At 41.7% G+C, this 16710-nt stretch overlaps 1 protein-coding gene across 2 annotated transcripts in view; it reads left to right on the top strand.

Annotated features, from left to right (window-relative positions):
- Nucleotides 1–16710, top strand: part of chd7 (chromodomain helicase DNA binding protein 7) — a 95520-nt gene that overhangs the window by 4215 nt on the left and 74595 nt on the right. The window contains exon 2 of one of the 2 annotated variants that reach the window (XM_088085018.1): nucleotides 9734–9807. The exons of the other annotated variant lie outside the window; for it this stretch is intronic. The gene's annotated coding sequence lies outside the window, so the exon portion shown is untranslated. The remainder of the gene's footprint in view (nucleotides 1–9733; nucleotides 9808–16710) is intronic. 2 annotated transcript variants of the gene reach the window in all.

Raw genomic sequence — 16710 nt, 5'->3', positions numbered from 1 at the left:
GAGGAGAAAATTAGGCTCTATGTTTTGGAGGTTGCCTTTTCTTTTTTTCTGCCTATTTTTTTCGAACTTACCCTTTCACGTATTGAGCTATTAGTTCACACAAAGGTTTGTTATGAATCTGGATTTATCTGAAGAAACACGGCAGGTCTGTGATTGTGACTTAGATTTTTTTTTAAATTCTCTGTTTGCTGAGAGGAAGTTGATATCAAAAGCACATTTTCACTTTCAACGTGACTTACTGTGATTTTCATGAAGGACTCGCAGAAGCATTATTCAGTACCCACTCACACACTTGAGATCTTTTTAGTGGCTGAAGTTGATTAAAAAAATGTATTTGTAACATTTAGCACGAAGAAAAGCTGCAGCGATGGATAAGTTTTCAGTTATTCAACTAATCAGCAACTTATTTGATAGTCAATTAATTGGCTTGAATATTTTTTTTTAAATATGAAATAAAGCAAATTCTCTAATTCCAGCTGAATATTTTGGGGTTTTGGGCCAAACAAGACATTTGGGGTTCAGGAAACACTGATTAACATTTTTCACCACTTTCATACACTTTATAGACCTAACAACTATCAAAATAATCGATGCCCTTGCAGGAATAATTCAGTTATGATGTCAATATTTCTCAGCTCTAGTTTGTTTGAATTTTTCCAAACCATGTAGAGTGAAGTAAAGTGACACAAATATGTGTTAAACACATCACCTTGTGACCTTGGCCTTATTTCCAACAATACTTGTGTGAGGTTTGGGGAAATGTGAAATAGGAGCAATGGCTAAGATACACTTCATATGTCAAACTGACTGTTTATGTGAACAATCCTGACCAGTAATTATAATAACAGCCCCACAAAAAGAATAAAGCCTCAGCATCTTAATGTAATGTGTTTTATCTAAACTGTAGCATTTGGTTGTTGACAAAGGGTTAAATCTCAATCGTCCTGTGTCCCCTCTCAAACTATGCTGGTCTGTGAACGCAGCACATGAACTGTTTTTCTTTTCTGGCCTCAGCAGCAGTTTGAGTTGCGGAATGGAAAATGGATCTGTTGATCCAATCAAATCGATGAACAAGAGGAGCAGCTGCTGCAGAGTAGCAAGTGGAAGCAAACTTTTGTTTTCACTTTCACTGCATTTGACAATCTGCTGCTCCGTCTACATTAAAGTATGATCTCAGAATGTATGGTCTGGCTCCAAAAATATGTATTCAATATGTGGCGGCAGATGTTCTAATCCTGAATTAAATGAAAGTTTGAAACATTTTTCAAAAACTCACTTTTATCCCCCTCTCAGCTCTACTTTTACAGTCTGATTTTTAAGTGAATAACTAACAATCTCTCAACATTTTTCAACACATTATTGCAGCTGTTTCTGTAGTCTGCAGACACTGCTAGGGGGAGAAAAAATGACAACACAATTAATCTTTAGTATTTATATCTTGATTTACAGGTGACATTCCTAAAAAGACACTGTAGCTGAGCATCAATGAACTTAGCTCTGTGCCTCTGAGAGAGAAATAAAAATCTGCTGGCTGACAAATCTGTATTGTTATTATTTCAGTCTTTAGGTTATGCAACTAAAAATGCAAATACATTATGCATTAGTCTCTTTTCTTAAAATTGAATGTTAAATATAGCAGCATGGTTAGAAAAAGGACTGTTTCTTTGGCTTGCAGTAGGTGCCATGACTTGCTTACTGAATAAAAAGTAAAAATGGAAAGTTTTTGGGAAAACCTAAAATGGCTGTTGGAAAGTGCATACATTGCAGGAATTGTTGCATAAAAATTTGTCAATGCAGGTTTTATAGAGTCGACTTTCTTGCAGCTTTTCCACACCGTAGTTATTCTTGTGGTCAGGCATGTGACCATCACTAAGCAGAATCGTTCTCATGTATTGTGGAGGTGGATGACACAGCCTGCCAGAACTAAAGGCCCATATTGAGCGGACATGTTGTTCCTCGTGTTGGGTGGATGGCACCTGATGCTGCGCCGATCCTGTCAGACACTTTGGCCATCTGAGCCAGAGCACTGGTGTTTGTTCTGGTGGCCATTTTGTCTCCTATCATCATGTGTCGTGGACGGCAGCCCTTTTAGCACATATGAGAAGTGGTGCTGTTGTTTGTCTCCATCTCTTTCATCTTGCCATCTATCGCTCCACCTCCACCCACCCACTCCCTCTCTACCCATGCATGAGCTCCCTCCTCTTCTTTCTACTCTTCATTCTCACCCTTTCCATCTCTCTCTCTTTCTCTCTCCATGTTTGCCTGCCTGTCTGTTCCCCTTCCTCCCCCCCTCCCCTGCTCCATCCCCCTCTCCCTCCCTCCACTCCTCTCATTTCCAGCCAAAAGGTTAGCGGGGGTCTTTAGCACCGTGGTGACATTCAAAACTGAGTGTCATCGCTGTCTCTCTCGCTCTCTCTCATCCCTCCCTCTCACCTGTCTCTCCCTCTGCCCCCCTCCTCCTCCGCACTCCCACCCCATCCTCCCATCCTCCTCCTGCAGCGAGGGCCTTCTGGACCAAGTGCTGTGCCTAGAAGAGAGGCTGGCGTTAATACAGCTCTCAAGTGTCTGTGTGTGGGCCGTATGTGTGATGGAGGAGACGGCCTGTCAAGTACATCTCTGACCCATATGCGTGCGTGCCTTTTAATCTATCCTTGACCTCTCCCAGTGTTGATGCGTTGCATATCCTGTTTTTTTTCCTCTTCATCCTTCATCCAGCTCTTGAGCCAACCTCACCGCTGCTGGGAAACAAATAAGCAAAGCTAAAAAAAAAAACCCAGAGACTCTCTACTGGAGATCTGTGGGAGTTTTGTGTCATCAGCTGCTGATGAAGCCCAGTGCCGAAAAGTGGCGCAACAAAAATCTCACCAGGCGCACGCTGTGGTTTAATGGCACAGTTGTGGCATCCGTCCACCTCTCCTCATTCTCCATCAGTGTTTCTCTCCTTGAGTGGATTCACATGGCTGATGAAAGGTTAAGTGCTGCTTGCTTGTGGAATCAACATCAAGTTAGGAAGATGGAGATGAATGCAAGGTCAGCGAGGGAAGAGATGCATAAAAAAGGAATAATGCTAGCATGTGAAGATGTATGTATCTCTGCAGTAAACACATTCCCATTACGCCTCCTGTGTAATGACACTGTTGCTCGTTGGATCCATTATTGGTAGCTAATGTTGGTCATTATTTATAGCACTCAAATGACCCAAAACGCCAGCAGCCGGAATTCATCCTGCTGAAAAATGTTACTCAGAGATCTTGAGCTGGATCCAAGCCCTCAGCAGAGACACTTTTTGATCTTGTAGAGCGCATTGATTAGAAAGTTTTGTGTGTGTGTGTGTGTGTGTGTGTGTGTGTGTGTGTGTGTGTGTGTGTGTGTGTGTGGGGTTGTGTGTGTGTGTGTGTGTGTGTGTGTGTGTGTGTGTGTGTGTGTGTGTGTGTGTGTGTGTGTGTGTGTGTGTGTGTGTGTCTCTCTCTCTCTCTCTCTCTCTCTCTCCCGGGGGAGAAGTTACCCCTCAGCTTTATAGGAAGGACTCTGGAAGTTAATTGGTTGTTAGCAGGTAGGCAGGTGGGGCAGGGAGGGGAACCGGCCAATCTCTGGGGACGTGGTCCAGACCTGCCCGTCCCATTGGTCTAAAAGGGCATGTCAATTGCAGCGATTGATTAGGAAGGTGTGGGGGAGAGCCTGCTCTATACACTATGTACCCTCCGAATCAAGGAAATCGTTCTTCGTGGCTTCTGCATTATGGGAAATTTCTTATGAACAGCCTTTCTTTGGAAGCTCATATCTTATTCATATTTTCTATAAAATGAAAATCTAGACTGAGAATCAGAAAAGTACTGCCTCTGATGTTGTTGCTCAGAAATGTTTCCAAATCTTTGTCTTGCTGTCTTATGCACAGGGATGACAAATCTCACAAAAAGCCCAAAACCCCTTGTGGGTTTTTTTTGAACAGGCCAAAGAGGCTCCCAGCCAGTGACAAATCCTTTAGTTTTGTCTAGCTAGTCTAGCCCTTTCAAAGTTAGACAAGAGTTGCAGGGGTTTCCCCAAAGCTCATAAAAGTGGCAGTGTGCCACTGAGAGAACTCATTTGCATCCCCAAGTAGCATTTCCCCCCATCACCTGCAAAAGTTTGATTTCTGATTTTCAGTTAGGGTTACACCCTCCACATTGACTTTCTGAACACAACTCAAACAGCAGGGTTTGAATTTTCACACAAAAAAAGAGACCCATGTTATCCAGAGGGATGTGAACTTTGAAATGAACAGGACACGCAGGTCTGATGTTGCCAGTTGCTGTCAGCAAGCTTCAGTGTGAGGGCAGAGGCTGTGGTCCAGCCAGAATACTCCTCAGACACACTGCGAGTTAAACCATCATTGGTTGCTATCCTGAAGGGGTCAGTATTTGTCATCTGACCTGGCATTATGACCTGTCTTGTGATGTCAGCTGATCGGGAGTCGGACACATAGACTGTAAATAAAGATGGATGATGTGTCCCCACTTACCCCAGCTATGCTAAAGTGAAGCTAAAATATCCTCTTTGATGCATGCTGAACATGAAACAGGGTTAAGAGGCATTGATGGCTTCAATCCAAAGACATGAAATGAAAAGTAGGATGTTATAATTCATGTTTTTCTGAAGTATTGTAAAATAATAACAAAAAAGTAACATTTTAAACACAATTTGATTTACCAAGCACCTCTTGTGTAACTTGATGACATGGAGAGATACAAATTCAACAAAAAAGTTGAGCAGTCATTTTTTAGTCAGTGTGCTTCTGCGGCCATCTTGGTGCTTAGATTTTGGAGTGGAGTGACGCTCTTGACTTTCACTATACTCTTTGGTACAAACTGCTGCGTAGACGTAGGCAGCGACACAGAGGACAGCTCTGCGCCCTGAAGCCCTGAGATAACATTATCTCCTCTCTTCTGCTTAGAAGTGGTGAATTTACAGCTAAAAGAAACTTAACAGGACTCACCCTCTGGCTTTTGTTTGATATCTAATGTTGCCAAAAATGTTTTTGCACACTACAGAACCACTGTTAATGTAGTGAGCTTGTTTACTACATTACATGAATGGCAGTCTCACTGAACATCCCGCCAGCCAACAAACGTGAGCATTAGGGCTGGGACGACGTGTCGACGTCATCGATGACGCCGATGCGTCATCCAAGCCCTAAAAATAAAAAAATACGTTGACGCAAGAACTGCACGTCGATGCGTCGTCACTCAGAATCAAAAAGTGGCTGCTACTCGATGCCGCGGCCGCCGGCATTTTTTGATTCTGAGTGACGACGCATCGACGTGCAGTTCTTGTGTCGACGTATTATTTTTAGGGCTGGGACGACGTGTCGACGTCATCGATGACGTCGACGCGTCGTCCCAGCCCTAGTCAGCATATTTCCCACTTCTGTCCGACCTGTGTTTCCGTTACCCAACAATTGAACAATGTTCTCCCCAACTTTAAGTCAATGGTGTTGGTTCATGTATTTTTTTCTTAATTTTTGGTTATTATAAAGTTGAACTTAAATTCAATCCTGATTGGCCTTAAAAGTCTCAAGCCTAACTTTCCTCGAAGTGTATGTAGAATTAACCCATTTTACCTCCTATTAAGACCTTGTTGGCCAGTATGCCTTGCATTTTGTGCTGTATATATCTAGTGATGTCTTTAGCAGATGAGTGGAGCAGAGCAGCCAGCTAATCACAACCAGAACATTGCATTTTCTCCAAAGCATTTCACAGCAATTTAAATGGCAATAAATCCTTCCTCTGAATGATATAATACCGTCCACAAGCCGAGAAGATAGCCTCCAGTCAGTTTGCCGTGTTTCGCTCAGTTCTTGCAAGTCAGTCTCTGTAGTGATCACCTCCAAGTCGGTTATGTTAATCTGCTCGTGTTGTAAAAGCTTTGAAAGATCCACAATCAGTGTTGCTCCTGTTAGAGCCCATCAGTTTGACAGAATTGTACTATTGAAAGAGAGCTTTTTACTTTCAATGGAGACGGCTCGGCTCATCATCCAGGGTTTCCGCATATCCTTAAAAAGTCTTGAAAGGCATCAATCTAAAAACAAGGCCTTAATTGGCATTGAAATGTCTTAAATCAGTCTTACAAAAGTCCTTAAAATGCGCAGGCATTTCAGATGGGATCTTTGTTAATATTTTTTCCTATTGCATTGCAAAAGATCAAAATAACGAGTAGTTTGAAAATAATAATAATTTGCAGAATGCCTCCTGCGTTAACATCGCCAGAGTCATGTATTATGTTACAATGAATATTTGAAAAATAAAATAAAATTCCCCCAAACCTTAAGTTACTGATGTCGGTACATGTTTATTTTTTCCTTCAGTGCTGGTTTTTGTAAAATTGATTTTAAATTTCATCGCCAATGGCATTTAAAAAGGCTAAAATAGTCTAAATCACACTTTCCTTAAGCTGTAGGAAGCCTGATCATCACATTACGCATCCTTGTCTAGGTTGCTTTTATGACAATGAGTAGATTGTGCCGTGCTTGTTGTGCCAAAATATAAACTGGTGTAGTCTCTCTCTTGACCTTGAATCTGAAAGGTTTGATGGTGCCCAATTTGAAAAGGATTCCCGTCAGTCAGAAGAGGCTTTTAAGATATAAATAACAACGTAGAGTGTTCACACAATAACCCATAGTGTCATATATCCACGCCGCACTTCCCTCAGTGTCATCATCACACACACACCTTCATCCCTCACCTTTTTGATCCACTCACAGATGCAAGTGATTTTCAAAGACTAGACGGAGTCAGTTTCAGAGAGCTCTTTAACAGGTTCTTTAGCTCAGTGAGCACATGCATTCGCACGCACGCACGCACACACACACACACACACACACACACACACACACACACACACACACACACACACACACACACACAAACACAAACACTCTCTTCCACTGGCAGGTTCCTTGGCCACCCCCTGTGGCCTACTTCTCTCTCTCGCTCTCTCTCTCCTCCTCTCCTGTGCCTGTCTCTCTGCCTCCGGGTCCTTTGGGATCCGACTGGGAGCCGGCCAGTGGTTTTTCCTACCACATGGTAAAGGCAGGGAACAGATTGGATAAACACAGCCCTTTCCTGCTGACCCACCCCCGCCGCCCACCTCCTCCCCGAGACACACACACCCCGACACGCACACTGTGCACACACACACTGTCCATTAACGAAGCAGCCGTGCGTAAAATAACCAGATTTTCTCTAGCTTCACTGCTTCTCTCTTTCTTCTCTCGCTTTCTTGATCCCCCCTCCCTCCTCTCCTCTCCTCCTCCTCTTCTCTCTTCCTTCCTTCCGGGCCTCAAATCCCAGCCCCAAACACACAGCCCCGCATCCCCTCACTTGAGCGTAATTACACACACAGCTAGCCAGCTCCTGCGTGCTGTCCTCCATTTGGGAACAAAGGTATAAATTATAGCGGCTTAGATCCTGGCGGTAATGGGAGGTGGGTGGGTGCACACGTGTTCTCCAGAGGAAGAGGGAGATCCCTCACTTCTTCAGGTGTCTAGTTAGGTCGAGGCTGCTAAGCTGCCGGTGCAGTTTGTTTCTGTGGCTGTGTTTTGTTTGCCTGTGCCTGTCTGCCTGTCTGCCTGTCTGTCTGCCTGTCTGTCTGTCTGTCTGTCTGTCTGTCTCTGTGGAAAAATGGCGTTGTTGACATGGCAGAGATTTCCTGTAGTAAAGCCTGGAGGCTACAGACAGTTTAGCTGCCAAACTTTGAGCAGCACAGACAGGACTGCATTGAGCCGCTGTTGGCTAATCTCTCTTCCTTCTTCCTTCCTTTACCCCAGACTAACAGTGCACACACACACACACAGGGATACGGGGCTGTTTGATTGAGTATGACGCATCAAACTGGTTTTGACACATAAATTCTGCAAATTTCCTTATTTTGCAAAAAAGTTTGTGTTGAAAGAAATAAGGAAGGGGCATTTCATAGCTCTTACAGCTGACTCGGTGCAACAAGAGGGGGGCAACCGCATGCAAATTTGCAAATTGTCCAGATTCCTCAGACTGAAAAAGTTAAAAAAGTTAAAAAGTTAAAAAAATGTGTAGAGCAGGAAAGGTGCACCATCAGTGGCTGAGCGCCTGCAGGTTTTCATACCAACCAATGTTTACAGCAGCTGACGTCACTGACACAGCTAACACACCTTCACTCAGACGGGAACAGTTACATCACCAGGTGTAGGGATTGGCTGGAGTAAAAACGTGGAGGCTCTGACACTGTGGGACCTGCAACTTTCCAGGGTTTTTCACAATAGATATATTAGGCAATAAACTAGGGCTGGGGTATTTATCTATACAGGTATTGTGATAAAAGACTAGATAGCATCTTAGATTTTGGTTATTTTAATATTGTAGATGTTGCCTTTTCTGGTTTTAAAGGTTGTTTTACAGTAAAATTATGTGATTTTAGTTAGCAGACTGATATTGCTGTTCTAATATTTGCCTTTCACCCTCTTTACTATTACTGTGGATAAGGGGTAGGTAATATATATTGACATACACTTGATGTATAATAGCTTGTTCAATGTGAGATTTGTAAAATGACTATATTGCAGACATCAAGTATAAATTGTACCTACTCCTCTCCATCCCCCATATTTATCTGTTAAAACATAAGAAAAACTTTGTGATGGGGTTGGGCATTATGAGAGTTCCTGTTTGAGTGTCTGTTAAATGAAGGCTCCTCTCTTATACACTCCAGCCAGTGACCGTGTAATGCTGCTGACTGCCAGAGAGGCCATTCAGTTGCACTAACTTGGCAGCGATATGTTGTGGTTTGGGCTCGGCTGAACGGATGGCCTCAATAATTGCGGTTTGACAGAGCTGCACAGTCGGTGTGAATTCCTGAGCCTAGCTGCTGATTGTCAGTTCATTTATCAAGTCGGCTAAAACTATACTTGTTAGAGCCAGTCGGCGATCACTTCTGGTTTCAGGTGAGGTGGAACTTGTGGAGCTGTTAATGATGTTGTGGGACTCACAGGCTCATGTGTCAGCCCTCCGGCAGTGAGGCACCCGTGTCAGATTTCTTCTCACTTTTTTAAAAACTGAATAATAAAAGTGTTCGCCGCTTCAAGGACATAGTCTTGACAAGTATCTTAAGTTTGATTTTTAGACATAGTTTGCTTGGAGTTACAACAGGAGAAAAGCAAAGGAAAGGCCTCATCCCTTCCACCCTGAAACCATGTCCACGGTGCTTCTGTTTCCTTGCCCAGGAGTTACCAGTACCAGCCGTAGTTAACAAGTTACATGTAGAGATACTATCCAGAGCTGCATTGTAACAGTGCTGTCCACATTAGATCTGTCTATTAGAATCGCAGCCATTAGTCTGTCACTCAAAATAAAACCAGTAAATAAAGGTTGATTACTCATTAAAGCCATTTTACGAACAGAAATTATAGTTTGTTGATTTCAGTTTCTCCTGTGCAAGAATGTATTTCTTTCAGGGTCTTTCAACATAGTAAGCGGAATACTTTTGGTTTGACAAAAACAAGATATTGGTAGATGTCACGTGCTTTATAGACCTAACAATTATTTGAGAAAATAATCAGCATATTAACCGAAAATGAAAATAACTGTTAGTTGCAACCCTTCTGTCTTTAATAGGTTCTCTGCGTTCACTTTGTCTAAATCCAGAGTTTTTTGTGAAGTGGTGAATGCAGTGCAGGCAGAGCTTTCTATGACTTTTTTTCTTCCGTGTCATTTTTTTACTTTTGTAGGATAAAATATATGTCGATCTGTTCAGAGCCAATCAGATCAATGGATGAGAGGAGCAGCTGTTGCAGGATAAAAAGTTAAGTTTCACTTTTAATGTACCTGATATCCCGCTGCTCCATCTGTCAAGAGTATGCTCTGCGCTCCGAAAGTGTGATTCTGTGAATAATAAAACAGTATGTATATTTGAACACTTGAACGCTCCGTCTAAAAAATAGAAAATGTATTCATGGTGGCTGATGTCTTAATTGTGGCAGGCTACCACAAATAAATGAATGTGTGGGAAACCCTGACTGACTGTTAAATAACATGTTATTCAGAGTTACTTTTGAGACTTATTTAATCATGGACAAGCTGACCTAACTCTGATACTGTTCTACAACTTGAAACACTAATTTGCAAATGAATCTGTTTCAGATAAACAATCTGTTCTGGTTACTTTTCCCCCTTGTCACATATTTCTTTCTCCATCATTGTAATTATTTCAGTTTGTTGATATAGAGCCTCTGGTGCCATTAATTATGAGAACATTATAGTAAGATTATATGTAAAGGATTGTCTTTTGTAGAAATATACGGTTACTGATGCAGAGTTGTTCATTTCCTGACGACAGCGTGAATGACTAATATGTACTTAGATTGTTAGTCATCAATGGGCGTTCCATTTAATGATGTGCTGGGAATCACTTCTGAAAAGTGGTATTGGTGCACCAATAATAAAGGAGAGCAGGAGTGGCTTTCTCTCAGGGATGACTGAGTTGGTAGATTCCTCTGTGCCGAGTCATCATGTCCCTTCGAACTGCCCCATGCTGTTAAGAGAGCATGCCAGCTTTCACCTCTGGAAACACTGATAGACATCAGTGTGGTCATGTGAAACCACATAAGTGAACACAACTTCTCAGTTGTGTTACTATATGTTTTCTTTCTCTCAGGTCTGTAGGAGAGGAGCTGAAGGGCCTGCAGTGCTGCTTGTTAAACATGTACCTGTGTTACCATCCGGAATTTTAGTCCAAGCCGAGGGTAAAAGAGGCAGCTGGATTAGTAGTGGTGCTGTGGTGAAGGGCTGAAACCAACAGTAATTTTATTGGTAAATCTACTTATTATTTTCTTAAAAGATGAATCACTGTTTCTAAAAGCCCAAGAGGACATATTCACTTTCAAAAACTTGTTTTTGTCTTAGCCTGACCAGTCTAAAACCAGTGTATAAATATATGGTTTAATAGTATAGAAGACCAAGAAAACTAGAAAACTAACAAGTTTGAGATGCAGGGACCAATCGATTTTGCACATTGGTGTTCGTGGCTCAACTAATCAATTAAATGACTAAATAATAGGAAATTTCTTTTTTTTCTCTAATTTAAATGCGTGTGTGAGGTTTTTGGTGGTCCGTAAACAGCGCAGGGCTCTCTATCAATTTTTTTTTTCCTCAGCAGCAGTAATTGATCTGTTGATCTGTTCACAGTTTATCAGATCAATGGATGACAGGAGCAGCTGCTGTAGAGGCGAGTGAAAGCAGACTTTAAGACTCAGCAGAATGAACAGTTAAGTTATACGTCTAGTGCATCTGACATTCTGCTGTTCCGTCTTTGCTCAGAGTATGCTCTGTGCTCCGAGAGTGTGGGGCAATGAATAACTGTATATTCCAGTAACACTCCGAGTTAACAGTCCAGCTCCTAAAATAGCTCCATCTAGTGAATGGAGGAATTCAGTTGCGTAAAATGTTGCTATACTTTCAAATGTGGTGGCATTTCAGCAAGATGAACTGCCACGGCACTTACACGGCACTTGACACCTCCACGCCACAGTTTGTATGGGTTGTAGGTGCCGCGGTAGTGAGCCAGTCATACGTCGCAGAACTCTGGTGGTGATTGGCTCGAGATCTGGGAATAATATTCAGAACAATGACAGCCTGTGCATTAACATAAACAATATTTCCATAGAAAATGAGGTTACAGCCACCAGCTTTTCACGCTTGTGATTCATTTGTGTCAAAGAGTGCATACTAAATGGCACTTATGTTAAAGATGTTCACACTCATGGGACTGTGTTGGTGTGTTGTTGCAGGAACCAATAAGAAAATGAAATAAGAGCCACCAAGTCCAATGTGAAGGCTTATCAGATGCCAAGACACTGCACAGCAGTTTGACGCTATGCAGTTTTTTTCCAGCTTGGGGAAAATTATGAAGACAGGGATGGTTTTCTTCCTTATCTTGATGCTTGTGGTATGAAAAGTACCTGTATGTTCACTATAATGATGTGATTGGCAAGGAGTTTTTTTTCCAGATGATCGCAGACAGTGCAGCTCTATGGTAAATGTTAAGTCAGAATCGGCTCCTTTTTTGCCAAATCTATGTAAGGTTTCTGTGGTTGTTGTAGGTGTGTGGATATGGACTTTCCTCCACTGGAATCGTCACCACGTGTGTTATGGCAGGGGGAGGGGGGTGTTGTGGGCTAAATGCATCATCCTTTGATGAGATTTGGAGTCTAATGCGGCACACTGACCGTTCACCTAATTCCTTCTGCAGTGACAGCTGGACATCAACGCGTAACCGTGTGTGTGTTTCTATATGAGTGTGTGTACGCTATGAAAACGAGACGAGAGCTCCAACTCGGGCTGAATTGGCAGAGGAAGTGGTTCAGAAAGTTAAAGGAAACCAAGCTGGGGAGAGCAGAAGGCTTGTCTATTCAATGACTCTTAGACTGAAGGAGTTTTCACTCAGGAATAGAGGGATGAACAACAACACTAGAGAGAGAGAGAGAGAGACAGAGAGACAGAGAGAGAGAGAGAGAGAGACAGAGAGACAGAGAGAGAGAGAGACAGAGAGACAGAGAGAGAGAGAGAGAGAGAGAGATGATGAAATGGATGAGAGGAGAGAGTTGACGAGCACAGGAAATGTGCCCGGCTCTGTCCAGGCTGCAGATATGTTATCTGGTGTGAGGCTCATTTCTAAAGGCCAGACAAAATATGAGGAGGACAAGTAGAGGAAAGAATCTCTTGCCTTTCTACTTCTAACTGAAGTTGTGATCCAGTGAAAGCTCCAAGGCTGCTGCACACATAAATACACCCTTTTCTCTCACTCACACACAGAGGGAAGCCAGCAAGTGCTTACACAGCTCCATTTATTCAGTATTGTAGAGTTCATGGTGTAATGTAGTATGTTTCTAACAGGGTTGACAGGAAATCAGTTGCCTTCGTAGTAACTTGCAGCAAAGGATGTGAAATTACACGCAATTACTCTCACCTGCCCCCCTCCCCACAGATGCACACACACACACACACACACACACACACACACACACACACACACACACACACACACACACACAGACACACACGGTCACATGTAGCAGCTTGTTTTTTCTTCCTGTAGTGATTGAAATGCACAGGAAGTGATGTAACTCCACAGTGCTGCTGCTTACAACACTGATCTAGTAGCTGAATACAAGTTCTCAGATGTCAACAGCTGAAGCGCTGCTTTTGCAACAGGCATTTAATTAAATTATTGAAACAATTGATAGTAAAAATGGAATGCTTTAACCTACTATGCTTGAAGAAACGTGACAGCAAAAAAACCCCTCACCGAAATCATCTTGGTTAGATTAGATTTTGCTAATATAGCAATTACACAATTTCCATTCAGTGGCCTGCAATCAAAATGAGACCATTTCAGTAAATATTATTGTCATATTGATCAATAATACGACAATACAATAATCAATATGGTCATATTGATTTAATATTATTGGACCTGGACTGCTCGTAAGGAGTGCTGCTGGAATATATATACTATTTGGTTGTGTATTCACCACACTCTTGGAGCACACTGAGTACAGGTGGAGCAGCTCAGTGCAGTTAAAGTGAAACTTGATTGTTAATAGTGCTGGGTTTAAAGTTTTGCATTCACTGGAGTTATAACATTTTTTCTGGACTACATTTGGTGATGAAAATTAAGTTTGTTTTCCCATCATAACCATATTTGTTATATTCCAATTTTCTCTCATATTTGTAGGAAAATAAAAGGTATCTGTAATCTAAAGCTTTTTTCCTGACTGTGTTGTTACTCTATCTTATACACACAGCTTACATTCGTTTTTCGTCACCATACCCTGTGAACCTGCACAGATGGTGCACAGTGGTATAATCGTCTTGTCATTTGTACAATTTAGAGAGAATTTGAGAGTGCTAGATTTGATCACCCTTGGTTAAATAGGTCAGATGTTATGGTTTGAAATGACTTCAAATGTTGTGTTGGCTGTTCTGCTGGTTTATTAATGCCCTGCATGTACAGAAGAAATCAGTGATTAAAGTGGTAATTTAACTAATTGCTCATTTAATGAAATATTGTTCCACACAAATGAATGTGGCTGTAGCTGTGAAACTTTAGTCAACCCAGATAGCACAGTGAGGAAATTTTCACACCAGTGAATATACTTGTTAAAGCACCAGTGCTACCTTTAACACCAAGAACAGATATTTGTTGATGATGCTCAATATCTGAAGAGCTCTCACTTTGATCTTTAAGGTTTGATGTTCCCCTTACTTTGAACAAAACGGGACAGGAACAGTTGGTGTGGCGGTGGCAGCGCCTGCTTTTCTCCTCGATAAACTTGCCAAAGTTTTTTTCTCTGGCTGTGGCTTGGGCTCGGCTGCAACTCCTCCCTCCTCTTGATCTCCCTCTTCTCTCACGCAGTGTGCTCTCCATCCGCTTCTTAGTCTTGCATCCTCTTGTTCTTCTCAGCATTCAGGTCATTGTCTCCTCAGGAGCAGGGGACCATGAATGTTGCCTTGCGCACATGGTCCGCACAGAGCTCTGTGTCTCTGCTGCTGCAGCTGTGTGGAGACACTTTCAGTTTATATCTGTAGACTCTGTCCTACAACTTAGTACTGATAACACACTTAGTACTTTACAGTTAGTTTTTTATTAAGCCTCACTCCCACTGCACAAAACAACCGCTGCCATCTGGCTTTTAAATGCAAGGGGAATGCGTGCAATCCTCATTCACACCTGGGTCAAGTGACTCAGCAGAAGTCACGGACATTTATCACCCCTGGCTCTGATCAGCATTGATGGGAACAGAACACCTGGTTGAACATGAATTTCAGTTCCTTAAACAGCGAGATGCAATGACATGCCGTCACTAAATACTGTCCATCTCCACCTAAGCAGCACTGAAACATTGATCCAAATTAGCCTGCACTGGGCAGGGTGATTTATAAAAATACTTAATGTATCACAGCTTGCTCCACGTGAGATATATAAAATGACTATATCGTTTTTTAATTCACTGACATGCAGAGTCCCAGACGTGACTATTAAGCCACACTTTGATTCTATGGAACACCGAACTGAACAAGAGCTGTTGGTTAGTTTCCAGCTTAAAGTGAATTAATCATTACATTTAACGGCACAGTGGTAACAGTTTAACTTAATGAGTTCAGCAATAGTGTTAGCAGGTGAGGCTTATGTTTTTTTTTTTAACTTTATTACATGGCAGTAACTGCTCTGTTTAAATTTGTTATAACAATACTTTATTTTACTTTAATATATCGCACTTTAACTTTAACTTTATTATTACAGTACTTTATTTAATGTTTTTATATGGCAGTAAGTACTTTATTTAACTATTATAACTTTACTTTAATGTGATTATTTGGCGGTAGCTGCTTCATTTAACTTTGGTGTAAGTGTACTTTATTTTATGGTAGTACCTGCTTTGTTGAACTATTATAACTGCAATTTATGTTACAGTTTTGTATTTTAGTAGGCTTAAGTAGTTTATATTTTGTATCACGACGTAGCCTAATAATATCGCGATATTGTTTTAAAACCATATCGCCAAGCTGTAAGATGAACTTAGGTGTTGATTCGTGAAAATGCACTGAATGGGTTTTGTTTCTGTTTTAAAAAAGTAAACCTAATGAGGGGGCAGCAAGTAATGTAATCGCTGTTTGCCCAAACACCACATTACACTGTTAATACCGCAGCAGGCCTACCAACCAGTGTAGAGAAAAGTGATGTTGATCGACTTGACTTCCATGCAACTGAGCCATTAGCACTCAGAGGTTGTGGTACATTACACGCATGCGTAGAATCACTGCTTAAACAGACTGCTGTACCTGAGTAACACCACTGAGGCTTTAGGAATAACAAGGAAGTGGATAGATGAGTGTATCTGTGCCTGTCCTTGCTTGTTGGTGACCATAATATTGTAAAGAGTTGAGCAGCACCTGTCTTCCTGTCTTTGTGTTGGTGGCTTGTTTATTGTTCACAAAGACATGGAGGAAAAGACTTGTTAATTGCTATTTACACAACAAGAGAGAACGGTCTCCGCAGAAGGCCCAAAGGGCTAAAGGAAGTCTGTTTGACTGTAGTCTGTGTCATGCTAATGCTGCCTGTTGGATTACCACTGCCTCAATGGGTAGTCTTTATTGTCACCCAGAAAGTCCCCTATGAACAGTAGTTTAATTGTGATACAGCAAAGCAACTTTTCAAAGTATCACCAGGGAACATTTTGGCTACTTGTTATTACCATTGGCAGAGAATTTGTTTGATTATTTGTTACTAAAAAAAGGTTAATATACTTACAGTCTATTCATTGATGATACTAATAGATTTAAGGATATCAGATTAACATTCTTTTTCTGTAATCTTTACAAATGAGACAAATGGTGGCAAATTGCTGTGTACTCACAAGTTTTTGTTTTCTGGCTCAGTTCAGAGAGCAAGGTAGATTTTTAAAGCTAAAGCTCTGAGTTTCTGGCAATAGCAGATGGTGGAAGGAATGAAAAGCTGGTGGACAAATCAGTTCCAACATTTTTATCCTGTCGAGTAAAGCTGAAGAGAAAACATCTGCCTTGTGACAGGAAGCAGACGGGTTTATGTGAAGTGCACCAGCACTAACAATGCTGCCATACAGCCGCACACAATCTACCAATTATTGTTGTAATTACAAAACAGTTGATGTCACTGAGAAATACTGAT

This window comes from Plectropomus leopardus, chromosome 12, assembly GCF_026936395.1.
Source record: "Plectropomus leopardus strain MGB_pleo_1.0 chromosome 12, ASM2693639v1, whole genome shotgun sequence".
Classification (NCBI taxonomy): Eukaryota; Metazoa; Chordata; class Actinopteri; order Perciformes; family Serranidae; genus Plectropomus; species Plectropomus leopardus.
This window is presented reverse-complemented; position numbering and strand designations above follow the sequence as displayed.